At 40.1% G+C, this 20,760-nt stretch overlaps 1 long non-coding RNA gene and 1 pseudogene across 1 annotated transcript; one reads left to right on the top strand and one right to left on the bottom strand.

The window, feature by feature from the left end:
• Positions 1-19,169: 19,169 nt before the first annotated feature.
• LOC111895424 (uncharacterized) lies at positions 19,170-20,252 on the bottom strand. Its single transcript, XR_002851563.3, has 2 exons — positions 20,086-20,252; positions 19,170-19,641 (listed from the first exon to the last, which is right to left on the bottom strand). It is a non-coding gene; the product is annotated as an uncharacterized LOC111895424 (long non-coding RNA).
• Positions 20,253-20,332: 80 nt separating this feature from the next.
• Positions 20,333-20,760, top strand: part of LOC128133524 (photosystem II CP43 reaction center protein-like) — a 1,547-nt pseudogene continuing 1,119 nt past the window's right edge.

The following is a 20,760-nucleotide window of genomic DNA, read 5'->3' on the forward strand; positions in this document are numbered from 1 at the left end:
TGGTCCTTGGATTTTGGGTTAGTGGGTTAATTATTAATTAAGGTTGTATTTACTGTTAGTTGATGCGAGATTATATGGTTCAGCGATCCGAGCAATTTTTTATTATCAGTGAATTGAGGTGAGTCTCCTTACTATACATGCGGGTCGAAGGCACCAATGCCTGCCCACTAGGCTATGTTATGTTATTTGTCTTTGTGACTTGTGCATGGTATGTTGGGCTAGGCTAATGGATCAAAAAGGGTTAGACCCATTATAGGTAATGTAAAGTGCTAACTGTCTCTATGACTTTTGCATTTGTATGATTGGGCTAGGCCTATTGGTTTGGTAGGGCTAGGCCCATTAGTATGTATGGTATGTGGTATTTGGGGAACTCACTAAGCTTTGTGCTTATGGTTTTATGGTTATAGTTTCAGGTACTTCCGGTTCGAAAGGGAAGGGCCCGACTTGATCGCATCGTATCCACCCATCTTTCCGCAATATGAAGATTTTGGGATTATACCCTGATGACTGTTTTATTATGTTACACTTAAAATATATGATTAAAAGTATTTGGTGTTTTGGTTGCATTAAAAAAAATGAAATTTTTACCTCATAATTTTTAGGATGTTACAAATTGGTATCGAAGCCTTGGTTTGAGGGTTTTGGACATACTCTCGAGTGTGTATAAACTCAAACTGAGGGTTTGGTAAATTTTTCATTAAATAAATATTTTATTAAAGGATTTTTTTAATAAAAGAAGGGGTGTGGTGTGTGCAATCAGTCGAGCTTAAGTAAGTGAATCCCAGAATACGTATACATGTTTGTTATGTTATGTTATGCGAAATGCGTGCTAAGTAAGTGTATGCCTGCTATATGAGCTTGTAGATTTGCATGCTAGAACTGATTAGTTAGTGATAGGATAGCCTATATAGATTATGGTTGTTCTGATTACTCGATGCTCGAGTGCTACTTGCTTTGTGCTTTTAGGATTTCCTATTTATTTCAGTTGACTAGTAAAAGGATATACTAATTAACATATTATTGAGACTAGATAATTTTAGAAGGATAGATTTTAACACTATTGTGCAGCTCATGTTTGAGTCCAACCGAGGTTAAAGCTATTATTGGAGCTCGATCTCTTTCTTTTTGTGAGTTTCGTGCTTGTCAAGCTCCCATCTTTGGGGCGAAGGACCCCATTTCCAGTATGAGATGGTTAGCGGATATAGTGAACGTTTTCTGGCTAGTTTATGCCTCGAGAGGTCAAAGGTTAGATCTACTTCTTGTCTTCGGAAAGATAGAGCTCGAGATTGGTGGTAGGAGGTAGACTTCGCTTTGGGAGGCGAAGTTGTTAGGTCTATAGTGTGTTGTTTCAAATGTGTGCTTGTATAACTTATTAATTCTGAAGTGGGCCTATCCGAATTCAGAATTACTGAGTTATCTAGTCTCTATAAATAGTGCATGCATGTAATATTTTAGGTTTACGTTTTGTGTAAACCCTAAACGCCGTTTTTGTACGCTCTCACAGAGCAGTTCTATTGTTGTGAACTCTTCAAGAGCTGTTTAAATCAAATCATTTGACACACTTTAGATCATTTGTTCTTATCTTAAATTCACCTCATTAGTACAGAATCTATCAATCATCTTATTTGTTGTCTTTACGATTGATATTAGAGCAGGAGATAGTGTAATTAATTCGCAATTCTTCTGTCGAGTATAGGGTTTTACTTCATCTTAGATCTGTTCTTGTTGTCTCAATTGTCTCAATCGATTGAAGATTCTAGATTTAGATCTTCTTTTTAGCTTCAACTCGATTCACATTTTACACATCTGGTACTATATTTGTTTCAATGAATTCATGATAATATTCTTAACGAAGATCCTTATTCTCTTTCGTTCAATATATCAAGTAGCATTGGATCCACTTCAAGGATTCCAATTCTTTTTCCAGAGGACTATGAGATCTAGGCTCTTTGTAACAACGTAAATTTCCAAAACAATTTTTCATTTTTAAAACATACTTTTAATCACAAGATAATATCAAAACATAATGTTTCCAATGTTATCATCACAAAACATTCCAAAATCTCAAGAAATAAAACTCCACGAGTGTGTACGGATCATGCCGGCGCCTTCCCGCGATCATCACTGGCACCTAAAACACATAACACATAACACTGTAAGCATAAATGCTTAGTGAGTTCCCCAAAATACCACATACAGCACATACGCCACTCGAGGCTACAGTACGACCCTCCGGTCGATATGTCTACGCGGGACCCGTAGCTCGTTGGACCCTCTGGTCCAGTAATAGCTCGTCAGACCCTTTGATCCAGTCTGTATCATTGGACCCTTCAGTCCGGTCTATATCGTTGGACCCTCCGGTCCGGTCTATACAACATATGGTGTATATATAATAAAATGCACATAATCTCATACGTACACATAACACTGATCTCGCACACGAAAACACTGATCTAGCCCACGCCTAATCACATAAATAGTACTCTCAAATAAATAATGGCTCTCAAAGGCTAGATTAAATCCATTCCTACAATCCCACAGAAGGGTAAAAGACCATTTTACCCCTTCCTGACCCAAAAGTCCAAATGTTGACCAAAACCCTAAAAGTCAACAAAAGTCAACAGAAGGCAGTATGCGGCGTGTACCTTCTCTGTACGCGGGGCGTACGCCGGTGATCCATAATCGGGGTCTACCCCTTACGCTGCGTGTACTGAGAGTTATGCCCAGCGTAAGTCTCAGTTTCATCCTTTTCTTGGATTTTGATCTTAAACGGTTAAGACACTCATTCAACTTTTAGATCTGACTTTCCCTAAGCCTCTTATTCCATAAGGTCGGAACCTTTAAGCCTTTGCATGGCTGTAAAGGTCCCTAATCACTCTAACACCTTTCCTTCTTCCTCATAAGGTCTAGATCTCATGCATGGCTCAATATTCACGTCCAAGATTGGATTTTTATGAACATACAACTCATATAACCCTGAAATATGGCAGATCTAGGCCAATGGAGACCATTTGCTCATAAAATCTCCACCTTGGGAGCAAAAACCCTAAAAGTTGGTCCAAGAAGCACAAATGACAAATGACAAGGAAAGTTTTGAGCTTTTTACCTCAGAAAGAAGCTCCAACCTCTAAAGAACTCGGATCTACTCTTGTCCACCAACTTCTAGCTCCTAAAATGGCCTCCTATTCTCTTTCACCACCTTGAAATGGCACTTTGAAGCTTAGAACACAAACACACAAGCTAGGAACAAAATATAACACTCTATTAGGGTTTCACTCTCTGAAATGGTGGCTGAGGATAAGGCCTTAGCATTCCTTTTATAGTGCACAAGTCACAAATTAGGGTTTACATCTGGGCCCGCTACGCCCAGCGTAACCTGGGAACGCCTAATGTACCTAGGCGAGTCCGCGTCCAACTTAAGCGCATGAGTACGCGTCACGTACTCTTCAATATGCCTAACGTACTCATTTTCCTTAACATTTCATTTATGGGTTTAACTTGACAACTTGGAATGGAGAAGGGTTTAAGAGATGCACCTGAATTTCGGGATGTTACAATTCTCTCCCACTAGAACCAAACTTTGCCCTCGAAGTCTCATGCCACAAATAACTCCGGATGCTGCTCCCGCATCTCGGACTCCGACTCCCAAGTCAGCTCGAACCCTCTCCGATGTTGCCATTGGACCTGAACCAGAGGCACCTCCTTGTTCCTCAGAACCATGATCTTCCGATCCAAGATCGCGATTGGTCTCTCAACATAATTCAGACTCGCATCCACCTGAATATCCTCCAGCAGCACCACCGCCGACTCGCCGGCTATACACTTCCTCAACTGAGACACGTGGAAGGTATCATGTATCTGGCTCAACTCCGCAGGTAATTCCAAACCGTATGCTACCCTGCCCACCCTCACGGTCACCCTAGATGGACCGATGTATCGGGGCCCCAACTTGCCCCTCTTCCTGAATCGGATCACTCCTTTCCAAGGAGACACCTTCAAGAGTACAAAATCTCTGACCTGAAACTCAAGCTCGGATCGTCGCCTATCCGCATAACTCTTCTGGCGACTCTGAGTTGTCAACAACCTCTGCCTGACTTGCTGTATCTGCTATGTCGTCTAAAGCAGTATCTCAGTACTGACCATCACTCGTTACCCTACCTCTTCCCAACAGATGGGAGTCCGACACCTACTTCCATACAACAACTCAAAGGGAGGCATACTAATGCTCAAATGGTGGCTGTTGTTATAGGAAAACTCAGCCAATAGCAAGTGCATGTCCCAACTTCCTCCGAAGTCCAACACACATGCTCAGAGCATGTCCTTGAGCGTCTGGATCGTCCGCTCACTCTGCTCGTCCGTCTGTGGGTGGTAGGCAGTACTGAAATGCAGCCTCGTGCCCAACTCCTCATGGAACTTCTTCCAGAATCTGGAAGTGATATGTACATCTCGTTCTGACACAATCGAGATCGGCACTCCATGCCGCGATACCACCTCCCTCACATACAGCTCTGTTAGCCTCTCAGCGGAAGAGCTCTCACTGGTAGCAAGAAAGTGAGTGGTCTTCGCCAGCCGGTCGACGATCACCCAAATTGCATCGACACTCCTCGCGTTCCTAGGCAATTTGGTGATGAAATCCAAAGAAATATGTTCCCACTTCCGTTGGGGAACCTCAAGTGGCTGCAACTTGCCATGCGGACGCTAGTGCTCGGCGTTAACCCTGCGATAGGTCAAGCACCTCTCAACGAACTACGCAGCATCCCTCTTCATACAGGGCCACCAATACTCTCTTTTCAGGTCCAAATACATCTTAGTGGCCTCAGGATGGATCGAGAATCTCGATCTATGCACCTCCTCCATCAATGTGACACGTGCCTCGCCTGCATACGACACCCAAATCCGACCCTGTAAGGTCATAAGCCCACGGCTATCGGTAAAAAACTCAGATATCTGCCCGATCACCCGCTCTCTCTTATGGTTCTCCGGTCTCACAGCCTTTGCCTGGGCCTCCCGAATGCTTTCCCACACTGGAGTCGGGGCACTCTCCGTCCTACGGATCAGGGCATCGGCTACAACGCTAGCCTTGCCCGATCATCCCGGATCGGGGCACTCTCAGATATCTGCCCGATCATCCCGGATCGGGGCACTCTCCGTCCTACGGATCAGGGCATCGGCTACAACGCTAGCCTTGCCTGGGTGGTACACGATCTCACAATCATAATCCTTTACCACATCCAACCATCTCCTCTGGCACATATTTAGGTTGGACTGATCCATCAAATACTTCAAACTCTTGTGGTCCGTGTATATGGTACACCGAACCCCATACAGATAGTGACACTAAATCTTGAGGGTGAACACCACTATCCCCAACTCCAAATCATGGGTGGGATACCTCGTCTCATGAGGCTACAGCTGCCTCGATGCGTACGCTATCACGTGCCCTCTCTGCATAAGCACCACACCCAACCCCGATTTCGATGCGTTGCAGTACACCACAAAATCCTCCATTCCCTCTAGAAGGGATAACACTGGGGCTTCGCATAACCTCTGGCGAAGAGACTCAAACGAGGTCTGCTGCTCCGGACCCCATGAAAAAGCAACACCCTTCCGGGTCAACCTGGTGAGAGGCACGACGATCTTGGAGAAATCCTTGATAAATCTCTGATAGTAGCCGGCTAATCCCAGAAAGCTCCTGATCTCGGTGGGTAATCTCGGTACCTCCCACCTCATAACCGCCTCAATCTTGGCCGAATTGACCAATATCCCATTCCAGTTAATGAGGTGTCCCAAGAACTGGACCTCTCGTAACCAAAAATCACACTTGGAGAATTTGGCGAAAAGCCTCTCTGTCCTCAATACCACGAGAATCTATCTCAGATGCTCCTCATGCTGCTCTCTAGATCTCGAATATACCAGAATATCGTCAATGAACACAATCACCGACCGATCCAACATCGGCCTGCACACCCTGTTCATGAGGTCCATGAACGCTGCCGGTGCATTGGTGAGCCTAAAAGGCATCACCACGAACTCGTAATGCCCATAACGAGTTCTGAACGCCGTCTTCTGGATATCTTCATCCCGCACTCTCATACGATGATATCCCGACCTTAAGTCTATCTTGGAGAAAAAAGACGCTCCCTCCAACTGATCGAACAGATCGTCGACCCTCGATAATGGGTAACAATTCTTGACCATCAACTTGTTCAACTCTCGGTAATCAATGCACATCTGGTGTGAACCATCCTTGTTCTTGACAAAAAGGATCGGCGCTCCCCTCGGTGAGCTACTCGGTCTAATAAACCCCTTCCCCAGCAGCTCCCGAAGCTGCGAGGATAACTCCTGTATCTTTGGCGGCGCAAGGCGATAAGGCGCCTTGGCAATAGGTGCTGCCCCCGGAACCAAATCGATGCAGAACTGTACCTGCCTCTTGGGAGGCACACCCGAAAACTCCTCGGGAAAAACATCCAGGAACTCGCGCACTATCGGAACATCATCAATCCAAAACAGCCTGTCAGCGGCACTCTTGTATCCATCACATAGGCTACAAACCCACTCCAGCCCTGCTGCAAACTCTGCCTCGCTCTGGCAGCCGAACGAAATGGTTACCCATGTCGAGTACCCTCACCGTACACCGTAAGTACTCCCCCACTAGGGTCTCGTATCGTCACCAATTGTCGCTCGCAATCTATAACAGCCCCAAATCGGCTCAACCAATCCACGCCCACTATGACACATACGTCCCCCCATCGCAATCGAGACCAGATCTATCGGAAACTCAACACCGAAAATCTCTATCACACATCCTCGAATCACATCCATCACATACACCGCTCGCTCGTTAGCTATAGAAACTTGCAGAGGTCGACTGAATGCCTCTCGTCGGATAGTGATGTGCTGACTAAACGCTAAAGAAACAAACGACCGACTAGCACCCGCGTCAAATAACACCAAAGCAGGTACAAAATTCACAAGAAAAGTACCTACGCATATCATAATATAAGCACAACATCTCAAGCTCAACATAAATAAATGAAAGCATACATTACAGCCATGACATCGGGCGTTGCGCGGACCTCCTCCGCTATCAACTAGAGGGCTCTCCCGCGAGCCTTTGGTGCCTCGGCCTTCACCGTCCGAACCTCAGTAGCTCGTACAACGGCAGGTGCAGATCCCTGTGTTGATCCCTGCAGTAGTTGTGGGCACTCAGCCTTCCGATGGTCGGTCTGGTTGCAATGAAAGCAAACCGTGAATCCCTTGGGACATTCCCTCGCATAATGCCCCTCCTTCCCACACTTGTAACACACCCCAACTCTGCACACTCCCTCATGGTTCTTGTCGCACTTCCCACAAGTGCGGCCCTTCGGACCCCAAGACGTCGAATCAGCGGGCTTTGCACGCTTGGCTACCGGTTGCGCCTGTGCTGGTAGCCTGTCCCTCCTCTGAGACTCGGCCTCCTCCCTGATCTGAGTCTCTAACTCAATCTCTCTCTTCCAGGAATTTGCCTAGAGCTCAGAAAATGTCCAGTATGATGAGTTCGCCACAAACTCAAGGATATCCCTCCTCAATATGCTCAAGTACCGACTCATACGTGCCAGCTCAGTCGACACGTGATCGGATAAAACAGTGCCCTCTCATGAATCATCCTCGTAATCACCGTAACAGACTCAGTTTCCTGCTTGAGGGACAAGAACTCTTGGGCTAGACGTTCCCTCTCCACAAGGAGAACATACTCTTCTCGAAACATCATGGTGAACCTCTCCCAGGTCACCGCAGTAAGCTCTACCGTAATGAAGTCTGCTGTCACAAACTTCCACTAGTCCTTCGCCCCCAAGCGAAGTTGGTTCAGTGCAAACCGAACTCTTAAATGCTCCGGACACGAGCAAGTATAGAAACATCCCTCAATATCAGAAATCCATCTCATCGCAGTGATCGGATCCTACGTCCTATCAAACCCTGGTGGCTTCGTGTTGCTGAACTCTCGGTACAGCAACGAGTCACCCCCTGCGGCCTAGCAGCAGCGACGTCTGCGGTGGCCGCAGCAACAGCAAGATCAGTAAGAGCAGCGTAACGCTTGTCAAAAGTCTCGATTAGAGTGGTCTTGATAGACCCAAACATCTCCGGTATCTCGGCTCGGATGGCAGCAGCCACCTCGTCATGAATCAACCTGCGGATCTCCTCATCACTAAACACAACTGGTCTCAGGTGTATGGCGTGTCCCAACCATGTTGTCTCTCTGAAATACAACATAAAATATCAGGGATCCCCTCGAGCATACTCGCACTCGATAACTCAACCCTACTTGTTCCCTAGTACCCTAAGGATTCTTACTTGGACTATGCACTGATACGGTGTCTTCGGTAGTACGGGCCCTATACTACCGTCCACACTGCATCAATATTCACCCCAAGTCCTCCTCCTTGGATCCCAGATCACAAGTACTCTACATCTCGGTAGCATTGGCTACCCTTCGGTAGACCTCTCATAAGCTCCTCACTGCTACCTACTCACTCTCAAGCATCTAATAGTAGTAGAAACCTTCCTAGGCTAAGGCATCACAAATCAGGCCACTCTTCGCATGCATAACATATCATAACATATCTCATAACACATAATGTAAGGGTATTTTGGGAAATCACCGTTCGGGCGCTGGCTGATCGTACACACTGCTTCCTTCTACGTTTTTCAAACTCTTTTACTTCCTTAGAAAAATTGTTTATTTTATGAAAACTACCTCAAATCCTTAGTTTGAGTTTAGACACGCCCGAAGGTGCATCCAAATCCCTCAAACCAAAGCTCTGATACCAACTTGTAACAACGTAAATTTCCAATACAATTTTTTCATTTTTAAAACATACTTTTAATCACAAGTTAATATCAAAACATAATGTTTCCAATGTTATCATCATAAAACATTCTAGAATCTCAAGAATTAAAACTCCACGAGTGTGTACGGATCATGCTGGCGCCTTCCCACGGTCATCGCTAGTACCTGAAACACATAACACATAACACTGTAAGCATAAATTCTTAGTGAGCTCCCCAAAATACCACATACAACACATACGCCACTTGAGGCTACAGTACGACCCTCCAGTCGATGTTTCTCAGCGGGACCCTCCAGTCTCGTAGCTCGTTGGACCCTCTGGTCCGGTCATAGCTCGTCAGACCCTTCGGTCCAGTCTGTATCGTTGGACCCTCCGGTTCGGTCTATACAACATATGGCATACATATAACTGTTGGATATAGTGTCTAAGTCCATAACTATATTTGGTATGTACTTGACCCGACCCGACATGGTCCATTTGGGTTGCACTTCACCTGAATAATTTATGGATAATCTTTTGAGAATAGTACAAGTTATGATTTATTAATATATTATAAGTTCTAATATATTAATATAAGATCATATTATTTAATTAGTATTGATCTATAATTAATCTAGGATTAATTTAGAGATCAAAGATATTACTAATTAAATATGGGCTTCTATATTTATATAGTGTGGGCTAAGGCTTATTGGGAATGGGCTAGGCTTGCATGGAAAAGTCCATGGATGCTCCATGGAGCTTTAACCCATGGATCTCATGGAAATGAAGAGACATGGGTATTAGGGTTTACATGGATGTAACCCTAATCCACCACACTATATAAAGGAGGCTTTGGTTCTTGAAATCATACTAGTTGACACTTGTTGAGGTGAGGGTCGATTTCAAGATAGTAGTGACTATTCTCTCAAAGTTCCAAGTTTGTGCTGATTTGTGATTTCCATTTGAGGCATCCACACTATTGGTGCTAGGCTCTAAAACTCGAAGGAATCAACTACAACTACAAGGTAAGTGTTTCTACTAGCTTTATTTGATTCAAGTTCCCCATGCCATGCTAGTTAGGATATAAACCTTGGAAAAACAATTATTTGCATGTATCTTAGACAAACATAGATCCAAGGTTTATTAGGGTTGCATGTACACTTAGGAAGTGTTAGAATGCTCAAAACCCATCAATAACAAAATGCACATAATCTCATACATACACATAACATACAAAACCCTCCGGTCTACACATAAATACCACTCTAGGTAGTGTATAGTGAGAAGACTCACCTCGGGTATCTCGGATAATCTCGCACATGAAACCACTGATCTAGCCCCCGCCTAATCACATAAATAGTACTCTCAAATAAATAATGGCTCTCAAAGGCTAGATTAAATCCATTCCTACAATCCCACATAAAGGTAAAAGACCATTTTACCCCTCCTTGACCCAAAAGTCCAAATGTTGACCAAAACCCTAAAAGTCAACGAAAGTCAACAGAAGACAGTACGCGGGGCGTACGCCAGCGATCCATAATCGGGGTCTCAACCCCTTACTCTGCGCGTACTGAGAGTTATGCCCAACGTAAGTCTCAGTTTCATCCTTTTCTTGGATTTTGGTCTTAAACGGTTAAGACACTCATTCAACTTTCAGATCTGACTTTCCCTAAGCCTCTTATTCCATAAAGTCGGAACCTTTAAGCCTTTGCATGGCTGTAAAGGTCCCTAATCACTCTAACACCGTTCCTTCTTCCTCATAAGGTCTAGATCTCATGCATGGCTCAATATTCACGTCCAAGATTGGATTTTTATGAACATACAACTCATATAACCCTGAAATATGGCAGATCTAGGCCAATAGAGACCATTTGCTCATAAAGTCTCCACCTTGGGACCAAAAACCCTAAAAATTGGTCCAAGAAGCACAAATCACAAATGACATGGAAAGTTTTGAGCTTTTTACCTCAGAAAGAAGCTCCAACCTCTGAAGAACTCGGATCTACTCTTGTCCACCAACTTCTAGGTCCTAAAATGTCCTCCTCTTCTCTTTCACCACCTTGAAATGGCACTAAGAAGCTTAGAACACAAATACACCAGCCAGGAACGAAGGATAACACTCTATTAGGGTTCACTCTCTGAAATGGTGGCTGAGGATAAAGCCTTAGCATTCCTTTTAAAGTACACAAGTTACAAATTAGGGTTTACATCTGGGCCCTCTACGCCTAGCGTACCTAGGCGAGTCTGCGTCCTACTTAAGCGCATGAGTACGCGCAGCGTACTCTTCAGTACGCCTAGCATACTCATTTTCCTTAACATTTCATTTAAGGGTTTAACTTGATAACTTGGAAAGGAAAAGGGTTTAAGAGACGCACCTGAATTTCGGGATGTTACACTCTTCACTTTGAAGATTATGTCCTTGGAATCGAAGAACATAGTTGCACGATATGGAAAGTAATGATGAAGGAAAGTTTCATGCATATAGGCACAAGAAAAGTAATCAAAACTATGAAAGATTACAATGAACTTATTGTTGAAACTAACGTTCCGTAGGATGAGAAGGATAAGTTGATGAGGAATAGAAAGGCGATGAGAGTCATCAAATTCGCTCTTCCTCCAGAAACTTTTCATCTTATTAGTGCATGCGATACTACAAAATATATTTGGGATAGGCTAAAAGAGTTATATTCAAGTGATGCTGATTTAGAACACTCGGTGCAAACATTGCTCTTATCAGAATTTGGAGCGTTTGTACAATAACCTGATGTGAAGCTAGATCAGACGTTCAATCGATTCAATCATTTGGGTTTCACCCTAATACATGAATACATACTAAACTATTCTAGAGAATCCCTCTAATTAAGGTATTGATTCTTGATTTGTTTAAAGGTCTGATCCTAATCACTAAGATTAAGAATCATTTATCTATTCTATATATACAACACATAACTTCCTAATATACAAAGATCACTACGATTATGAACTTCACACTGACGCTAATAAGCTAGGACTGGCGATGATGCTGGTGGTCAGTGTGTAGTGTAGGACCCATCAAATCATAAGGTGCGGTCTTACGAACCTTACCTTATAGATTCAAAGGCTAGAAAGAGGGAATATTAGTTATCTACCCTAGATGGTCTATGATTGTCAAGATCCTAGAATTCTATATATCTTAAAACTTAATTTGCATAATCCAAGATTTTCACTAAAGATACTCAAGTGTGGCTTCTTTTCCAATTTCAAATTATTTAGATTTATTTTTATAGTGGATATTGACTTAAGCATTGAAATGGTGTTGGATAAGTTAGCACCCACCCTTTACCCAAGATCTTTGTTTTTGCATATTCTAGCGATCTTCACCAAACTATTAGGGACATATCATCCTTCCTAAGATCTAAGGTACCGAGATACCTTCTGAGGTTTAAATATGAACATCTTTCTAGTAAATCAAGTATAAACACCTCGCTAGGATGCACAAATTCTAGTTAAGCTATAATAAATAGAATGACATGGGCGTGTCATAAATTCATAAACTATATCCATGCATTTAACATTGACATGTTAAACTAAGACATAAGGGAACATCCCAAGAATCCAACCTTTCCATGTTGACTTAAGTTTTGAACATAATCATATTCTCAAAATCTAAGAATTAGAAAACACTGGAATATTTCAAGTCGAAGATACAAAGATATAACATGTTCTTGAAAGCTAAAGATTACGAGTAGTTAGAACATCCCAAGATATCATGAGAATCCAAGAGAACTTTCGAGGTCACATTTAAGATACTTCCCTAAGGTACACAATCGAATATTTTTAGATTCATTTTCAAAGCATACTTTTTGTAATTTTCTAAAAAGGTTATCTCCTAAAAAATATTTATTATTTCAAAACTACCTAGTTTCTTTAATACATTGACTATCCGTTAAGGGTCCATTTCTCACTCTTTGCTATTAAAATTTTGTTCGTCAATATTTTTTAATAAGATGTAATAAATAAGATAAGAGATAAAAAGAGTAAGCATAATTCATTTATTATCAAGAACTATTATAATGATTAAAAATCTGTTACAAGGCAACATCCCTATATATATAAAAAAAGGATTTAGGTCATGTTTGGTTGTTTAACTTTTGGCTTTGTGATAATTTGGTCATTTAACTCAATTTAAATCTTAACAGGTAATCAGACTTGTAAATGTGTGTCAAAATGGTCAAGAAATATTTTTTGGTCACATGACATTTGAGTTTGTTCTCATTTGGTCATTTTTTGTATTTAAAAATGTTAACCAACAAAATTTATTGAGTAAATTACTGAAATCGTCCCTATGGTTTGGTCAAAATTACACATTTGGTCCCTAACTTTTTTTTTGCACTCGGATCGTCCCTGTGGTTTGATTTTGTTGCGTTTTTCGTCCCTTACGTACATAAATTTAGGGACCAAATGTGCAATTTTGACCAAGTTATATGGACGAAAAACACAACAAGATCAAACCACAGGGACGATCCGAGTGCAAAAAAAAAGTTAGGGACCAAACGTGCAATTTTGACGAAACCATAGGAACGATTTTAGTAATTTACTCAAATTTATTAGTTGTTGTGACATACTCTGTAGGGAACCCGTTGCTTGTAGATGAGTTTGTCCTCGAATCTTACCTAAGGACACAACACAAAAGAATCTTTAAAGTATGACCGTGGGTTCTGCCAGGACGTCGCTCTGACGATCAAGTTAGTCCTTTCTTAGAGAGAGTTTTAGGGTAAATTGTATGTGGAAGAAGATGGATCTCTTCCTTGGGTAGGAAGAGATCCTTTTATGCCTATTACTAACAGAACAAGGAGACTCCCCAATATGGGAGTGAGAGGTGGTATTCTCTTATTGGGAAAAGTATGCCCACGACAACTAACTGCAAGGTGACATCAGTTTTGGGCGTCATCTGGCTCCTTGTCATGACCTGATTGGTCGAGAGGGAGTAAGAAGATCATGAGGAATATTCTTTCCTGGTAAGGGGAAATAGGGTACCAGCTCAACGCTGGCCTACTTGGGCCAAGACCGGGTCCCGACCAAGGCCCTAGCTCGATAACATCCTGTTAGTGCTTTCCGTCAAGATTAACGTGGCCGCATACATTAACGTTAAAATTATCCAAAACTTGTTTCAAATGCTCATGAAGTATTTGAAGTGACCAAATGAACATAAAACCAAAAGTTAAGTGACCAAAAATGACCTAAACCTTATTAAAAAACTATCTAAGCCTTCTTTCCACCAACATCTTCATTTTATCCAATATTTTCAATCTGGGAATTCACATCCTCACCACCAGCTAGCTTTTTTCAATGCCTTTTCCTAGGCATCTAGATCCCAAGAAGCGATGTCTTCTATCCTCTCCTCCAACTCTCTACATTTCCTAAACACCCTCTTTAATTCCTCATCTTTAACAAAAATCTCTTTGATCTTCAATTCCAATTTGTCATCTTTCTTTTTCAACTCTTTCTTTGTCAACTTTAAACATGAGTCTATTTTCTCTTTCGAAGTTTACAGATCTCTCTTGAAATCCTCGGTACCCTTCAACATAAGAGTAGTGGACTGAAACAAAAAAATTGGTAAAAAAACGAATAATTGAAATTAAAGCATTACCACCCTTACATTTTGGGTAACGCTTATGAAATTGTTCTTGATTTTTGTCGGGGTTAACCCAAGAAAAATGTTTTGGCTCAAACCTAAAGTGAACATCTTCATTTTTTACCCGAGGCTTGTATGATGCTCCTCCATCATTTTAAAAGCTAGAGGTGGCAATTTTCTAGCCTTAATTAGAGATCCATCGGAGAGAAACTTGTCAATTTTGAAACAAGAGAATGAGATCTGGAACGAGCGATCTTGGAACCTGCCATAAAATTGAAAATATTAAAATCCTATGATAACTTGAGTAAGATCTCTTTGATCCATCCCAATTGATATCTTGAAAGATGAATAATCATGCACACTAAAAGAGGTCTAAGTCTCTACTTCCCAAACAGAACTCTTCGATCACCTAATCTACATTATCCATACCCAAAGGGTTCTAAATCTCTACTTCCTAAAGGCCCATAGCATTATGATAACTGATTATCGAACCAGGACCCCGAAATAGGAAACGATTTGAAACAGGGTGTTAAAGAAAAGATGTCTTCTTTAGCGATATGATTCACAACAATCTTGAAAGTCCTTCGTTCTTCAATTAGTGCTAAGAGCTTGCAGATTTTTTCGTCGCAATCTTCAAAGAGCGAGAACAAAAATTCAAATTTAGGAACTGTTGCAAACAAGCCATCAATCAAAAGCTTACATGCCCTCTTCAAATTATAAAGTTCTAAAGAAATAGAACCTGTCCGAACTAGTCGAATTAATAGGTCAAAAATCTCCATTTTTGAGACCTGCCTAGCGACAAAGAAGTATTTTCTTTGCCACCTAGACTTATCGTAAAATGTGTTAAAGATTAAATGATTTTTCACAGGAATTATTCTAAAGATAACATGAGACGAACCAAAAGTTCTAAGATCATAAATATTAGCAATTTCATGTAAACCAAAATTAATAGTCTTGGTTTTGTTGAGTTAGTTAATCCGAAAAAATATACGCCAAACCATAGGCATGATTTGCTTGTAAAGAAACTTTGCCACTTCAAAAAAATTTAGAAATAAAGTTGGAAAGGGAAAAGAGAGTTTAACATGAAATGGAAAATAATAAAAAAAATCCATGACTAAGACACAAAATCAGGTTTCTCACTTCAAAAATTTTTGAATATTGTTGGGGGGGGGGGGGGAGGAGGAGGGTGAAACCCTAGGAGCCTTACAAGTATAAATAGACCCTTGGGGCAAGGGAAATCGGCACCTCTGATAAAGCAAAGAAACCCTGGCCGATTTCTATTCCCTCTCCTCTCTCTCAAATCATCCTCTTGCTAGTTGGTGTTTGTAAGCCATTAGAGGAGTGACATTTGTGACTCTAAAGCTCCAAGAACAAGAAGATAAAACAAGTGTTTCAAGGTATACTTCTAACTTTGATTTTGTATTGTTCTTATACTCTATTAGCCATTAGAAGTCTTGGATTCAATGCATGTTTAATTAGAGAAACCTAGATCCAAGCATTAGGGTTTGTATGTGCACATAGGAATGTTCATATGGCCAAAACCCATCAATAACACGGTAAGCACAAAGCTTAGTGAGTTCCCCAAAATACCGCATACAAATCGCTAGCCTCTCATGGCTATATCTCGATAAAGACCCTCCGTTCGATGTGTCTCAGTGGAGGCCCTTCGGTCCCACAACTCAGGTTGTACCCTCCGGTCCTAACTCAATAAGGCTCAGAACGATATATAACGTAAATCACAAAGACATAATGCATGAAATAACATAACTCAGTATAAGCATACAAGACACTCCGGTCACACAATGATACCACTCAGGTAAGTATAGTGAGAAGACTCACCTCGTAAGTAAGCAAGTAAGCCTCATACCCCTCAAACAGTCTAATCTCTGTCAACATGCCTTAATCATCTCTAATTAACACTTATAACTATACTCTAAATAACTAAGCTAACCCCTCACTCTAACTCTTGGAATGGGTAAAAGACCATTCTACCCTTCCATGGTCTCCATAATCTTGACCAACCCTAAAGTTAACAGAAGTCAACACTCGAGTCAACAGTCCATTTTGACCCAACTCGTCGAGTGCATCTATGTGACTCGTTGAGTTCCCTCGTTTCCTCAGAAATGTCGTGAAAATCCAACTTAACTCGTTGCGTTGTCCCACCAACTAGCCGAGTTACAACGCGTCCATACTCTTCGGGGAAAACCCTACCGACTCGTCGAGTCAACTCACTAACTCGTCGAGTCTCTTCTGTCCATTTTCTCATTCAAACGATTTCAGGCAAAAATAAGGTCTCATACTTTGGATCTAGCCTTCTAAGGCTGAATCCTTACGTAATATTGCAAGCTTTACATTCATGCATGGCATCTAGGGCTCAAATGTGAAAACAAGCTCCATAAATGTTTTCATGCATGGAAACTTGCCCAAAGCTTTGATAAAGCTTGGATCTTAGGGATCATGGGACCTCATTATGTCCAGATCTGGAGTCTCAACTCCATGGTAAGCTCCAACAACTCAAAAACCACAAGATAAGGGGGAAAAGCCCTAAAACTCCCTATAAAGAGATCTATCAAAAGAAATGCTCAAGGTGGTGAACACTTGATCCACAAGCTTCTTCTCGTTCCAAGGCTTGACACTCTTCACTCTCCTTCCAAATATGCACTAAAACACCCAAAGTTAGCTCCTCTATCTCATAAATGGATACACACGATTAGGGTTTCTCACAGAGGGTTAGGATGATAAGTGAGGCAGAAATGAGGGCTTAAGGTCCTTTAAATAGGACACAAACCCTGAAAATTAGGGTTTTCTCACCCATCTCCTACTCGTAGGGTCAGGGTCCTCCAAATCTTTGAGTAGACTCTAAAATCCTGTGGCCATTACACTCTCTACTCGGTGATTTGGTGCTCCCAACTCGTCGTGTTGCCTTACCAAAATGAATAAAATTAATTAAAGAATATACTTGGGACTCAGGGCTTACAATTTTTTATAATCTTATGTATAAATAAGGCTGGTTGATCCACTCACACTCATGTTGTTACTTTTACTCTCACATTCTCTCTCTCGACACTTGAGATCTATTACACTTATAACACAATCATCAAACACTTGTAATCACATTTTTATTAATTTAAGTTCTAAGATAGGTGATTTCATCACCTCCTGGGGTTTTATATCAGATATCCAAAAAGAATTAAGGTTTTTCCTCATATACCCATGTATTCTGGCATTTGTTTTTGTTTTCTTACTAATAGTTTATTGATTACAACATTTTTACACATTTAATTGTTTGTTTACTTAGTTTTATGATACAGTCTTGCTAAAATATCGAGATAGTCTGTAATATCTTGGTTCTTTTTTAATATATTAAGACTTATTCTATATATTCACCAATTTCATGACTTAAATATTATTTTTGTCCTAATTATTATAAACACACTTATTGATATTTCAAAACAATTCAACATTATTAAAAAGTTTTCTAAATATCAAAGTTTTCTCCTTATGATCTTAGGCATGACCAAGATCTTCGACATATTTTAAGATCCTAATCGTTTTCATAATTAAACATTTTAATCCAAACAACACACAACACTTACTAATTTGTTTATGAAATTAGGTTACTTATTTTTGACCAAAACAAAAACCCAACCCTTCCATTTAACCTATAAATAGACCCTTAACCCACCATTTCTAAATTATATAATCTCATAACCGTTCATATACCATCAATCCTAACTCATTCCAGAGAATATATTACAAAATTATTCATTCAAAAACCTGTTGGGTCAGATTTGAAGCTAGAGAGGCAATTGGAGCAAGGATTAGAAGAATCGAGCACTAGAAGTATCAAGATTTCACTTAGGGTTTGCTTCATGACCGATCATGTCTCCCAACTATTCAGTGATGGTTTTCTGCTTTAGTTTACTTGTTGTAGGATAAAACCCTTATTTTTTCACTAGAGTAGATGTAAACCTATGACTTGGTGTGATTCCTATATCAAATAATTAGTTTTATTTAATTTATTTTTTCAAGTTTGATTGAAGATCCTCATGTTTTAGATTTTTACTTTATTACATATAGCTTAATTAATATAGTTTAGAAAACCAATCTGAACTTTTTTTGTTTGAATCATAGTTGTCTAAGACCATTAGTAGTTATGACTAGTGTTCGACCATAACCTATGATTAGGTTAATAAAGTTATGAACTTTAATGTTAGTGTATTGGATGACCATTCTATACATGATTTCATTCTTATGACCATCAGGATTAATAAAGATAAAATTTTGCCTAATACGAATTAAACAACGAATTTAAAGATAAATAATGACATGACGATGAAATTAAAATTCTTTATAATTGTAAGTATTTTTAAAGTGACTAAGTAAATGAATCAATTTAGGAATCACTAAATAAAAACTAGAGTAAATTTCAAGAATTGCCCATCTTGTAGGTGTGCCAAAAAGTATGTTTAGTCTCTGTTTTTAAAAATTAACACGGACCGTCCCTGATATGTTTAAAAGTTGCACATTTGATCGCTACCGTTAAAGGTGTTAACTTTGTGCTGTTAAACCATGGTGAAATTACATATTTACCCATATTTTTACAATTATAATTATTTAAATAATACAAACTAATTTAAACCTTAACTCCTCACCCCCTACAAACAAGGCAACATATCTTGCTCCTCTAGACGACATACCCCAGCTCGTTTATCTCAAAAATCACGTAATCAAATCCATCGAAAAACAAGCCACTAAACGGTAATATGAATTAAACTTATAAATCACAAAATCAAATCCACTACTCGGGAATCAAACCCATTCAGACCCATAAGATCAAACTTAGGAATGTTAGACCTATTCAAGGATTCAATTACAAATCTGAGAGCCACCGATTAAAAAAATAAACCCAATAGAAAAAACTGAAGAGTAGATGTAAAAAAATCAATTGAAAAAACAGAAGACTGTAAAAATTAAAATTCTGGACAAAGGTGATGTACCAATGATTTCAATTTCCATTTCTTCATGTACTCGTTCTTAAAGAAAGTTAGAATTCATGTTCTTGTTATTGAAGAATTGCCCTTTCCATCATCCACCTACCATGAACCACCACCCATCTCTCAGCTTCGACAAGACCCAAACCAAAACAAAATTAGATTCATGACTACCACAGTCCACAATTGAGAGGAATCAAACAAAATCGCAAAGGAAATTAACCTGAAAAACGATGACTTAATAATTAAAAGAAAATACTTCAAACTTCTTGAAGGTTATATAGAAGAAAACTGAATGAAATCAAAGCTTAAACCCTTGAAATTGGAGTTGAAATAAACTAGATGACTTGAAAAACCCAGAAGCTGTCTTCAAAAGTCCATAATTTGTATTCAAGAAAACCCAAATTATGTCTTAAAAACCCCCCATAAACAAAATTGAAGCTTAGACCCATAAAATCGGAACCGATTAAATTGGATGTAAAAAAAACAGAAATTATCTTCAGTAGGACCCGGATTTTTACTTTAAAAAATCCAAATATTATATTGTCTTTTTCTTCCAAAGAAAAAAAAAAAACAGATATCATCTTCCGTAAAACCCATATTCATCTTATGTTTTGTGTTCCTCAAACGATGAAACAAAAATCAAGGAAGACAAAATCACACACACCTTTATGTTTCTTTTCTTTGATGATGATGTGGTTTGATAAAGAGCTTTCATAAGGTTGCCGATGTGAGAAGATGGGAAGGAGAACGAGGGCTTCATGTTTAACATTAGAGAGGTCAACAAAGGGAATGTGGGAGATGAAAGAGTCACTTCATATGGGTTTAATTTAATTTTTTTTTATTTTTTCAAGTTAAAAGACTAAAATGCCACAAGCATGTGGGTCACTTCATAGAAAAACAAAGGGTTAACGATGTTCGAGATGAAACATACAATTTTTAAACGTATTAGGGTTGTTCAAGTTAATTTTTAAAAATATAGACTGAAATTGCATTTTGACGCCTGTATAAGAGACGATTCGTATAATTTACATATTCATTATACTAATTTGGAATTCACCATGTCTCAAGGGTAAATCGAATCAAGGTGAAAACATCTTTATTTATCTTTATTTTGGGGGCGTATATGATACTTGGGCTCCGGGAGGAGGAGATGTAAGAAAAATAACCAACTTGACGCTTAGCCCAAGTATCATATTTGGTTATTTACTAAAATCGCCCTTTGGGGGAGAAGGATGGATTGTTAGTGTAGACGATTTGGAAGATATAATCGGAGGCCATGTATGGTTAGGTTCCATTTGTATACTTGGTGGAATTTGGCATATCTTAACCAAACCCTTCG

Source organism: Lactuca sativa, chromosome 4 (assembly GCF_002870075.4).
Source record: "Lactuca sativa cultivar Salinas chromosome 4, Lsat_Salinas_v11, whole genome shotgun sequence".
In the NCBI taxonomy this organism is placed as follows: Eukaryota; Viridiplantae; Streptophyta; class Magnoliopsida; order Asterales; family Asteraceae; genus Lactuca; species Lactuca sativa.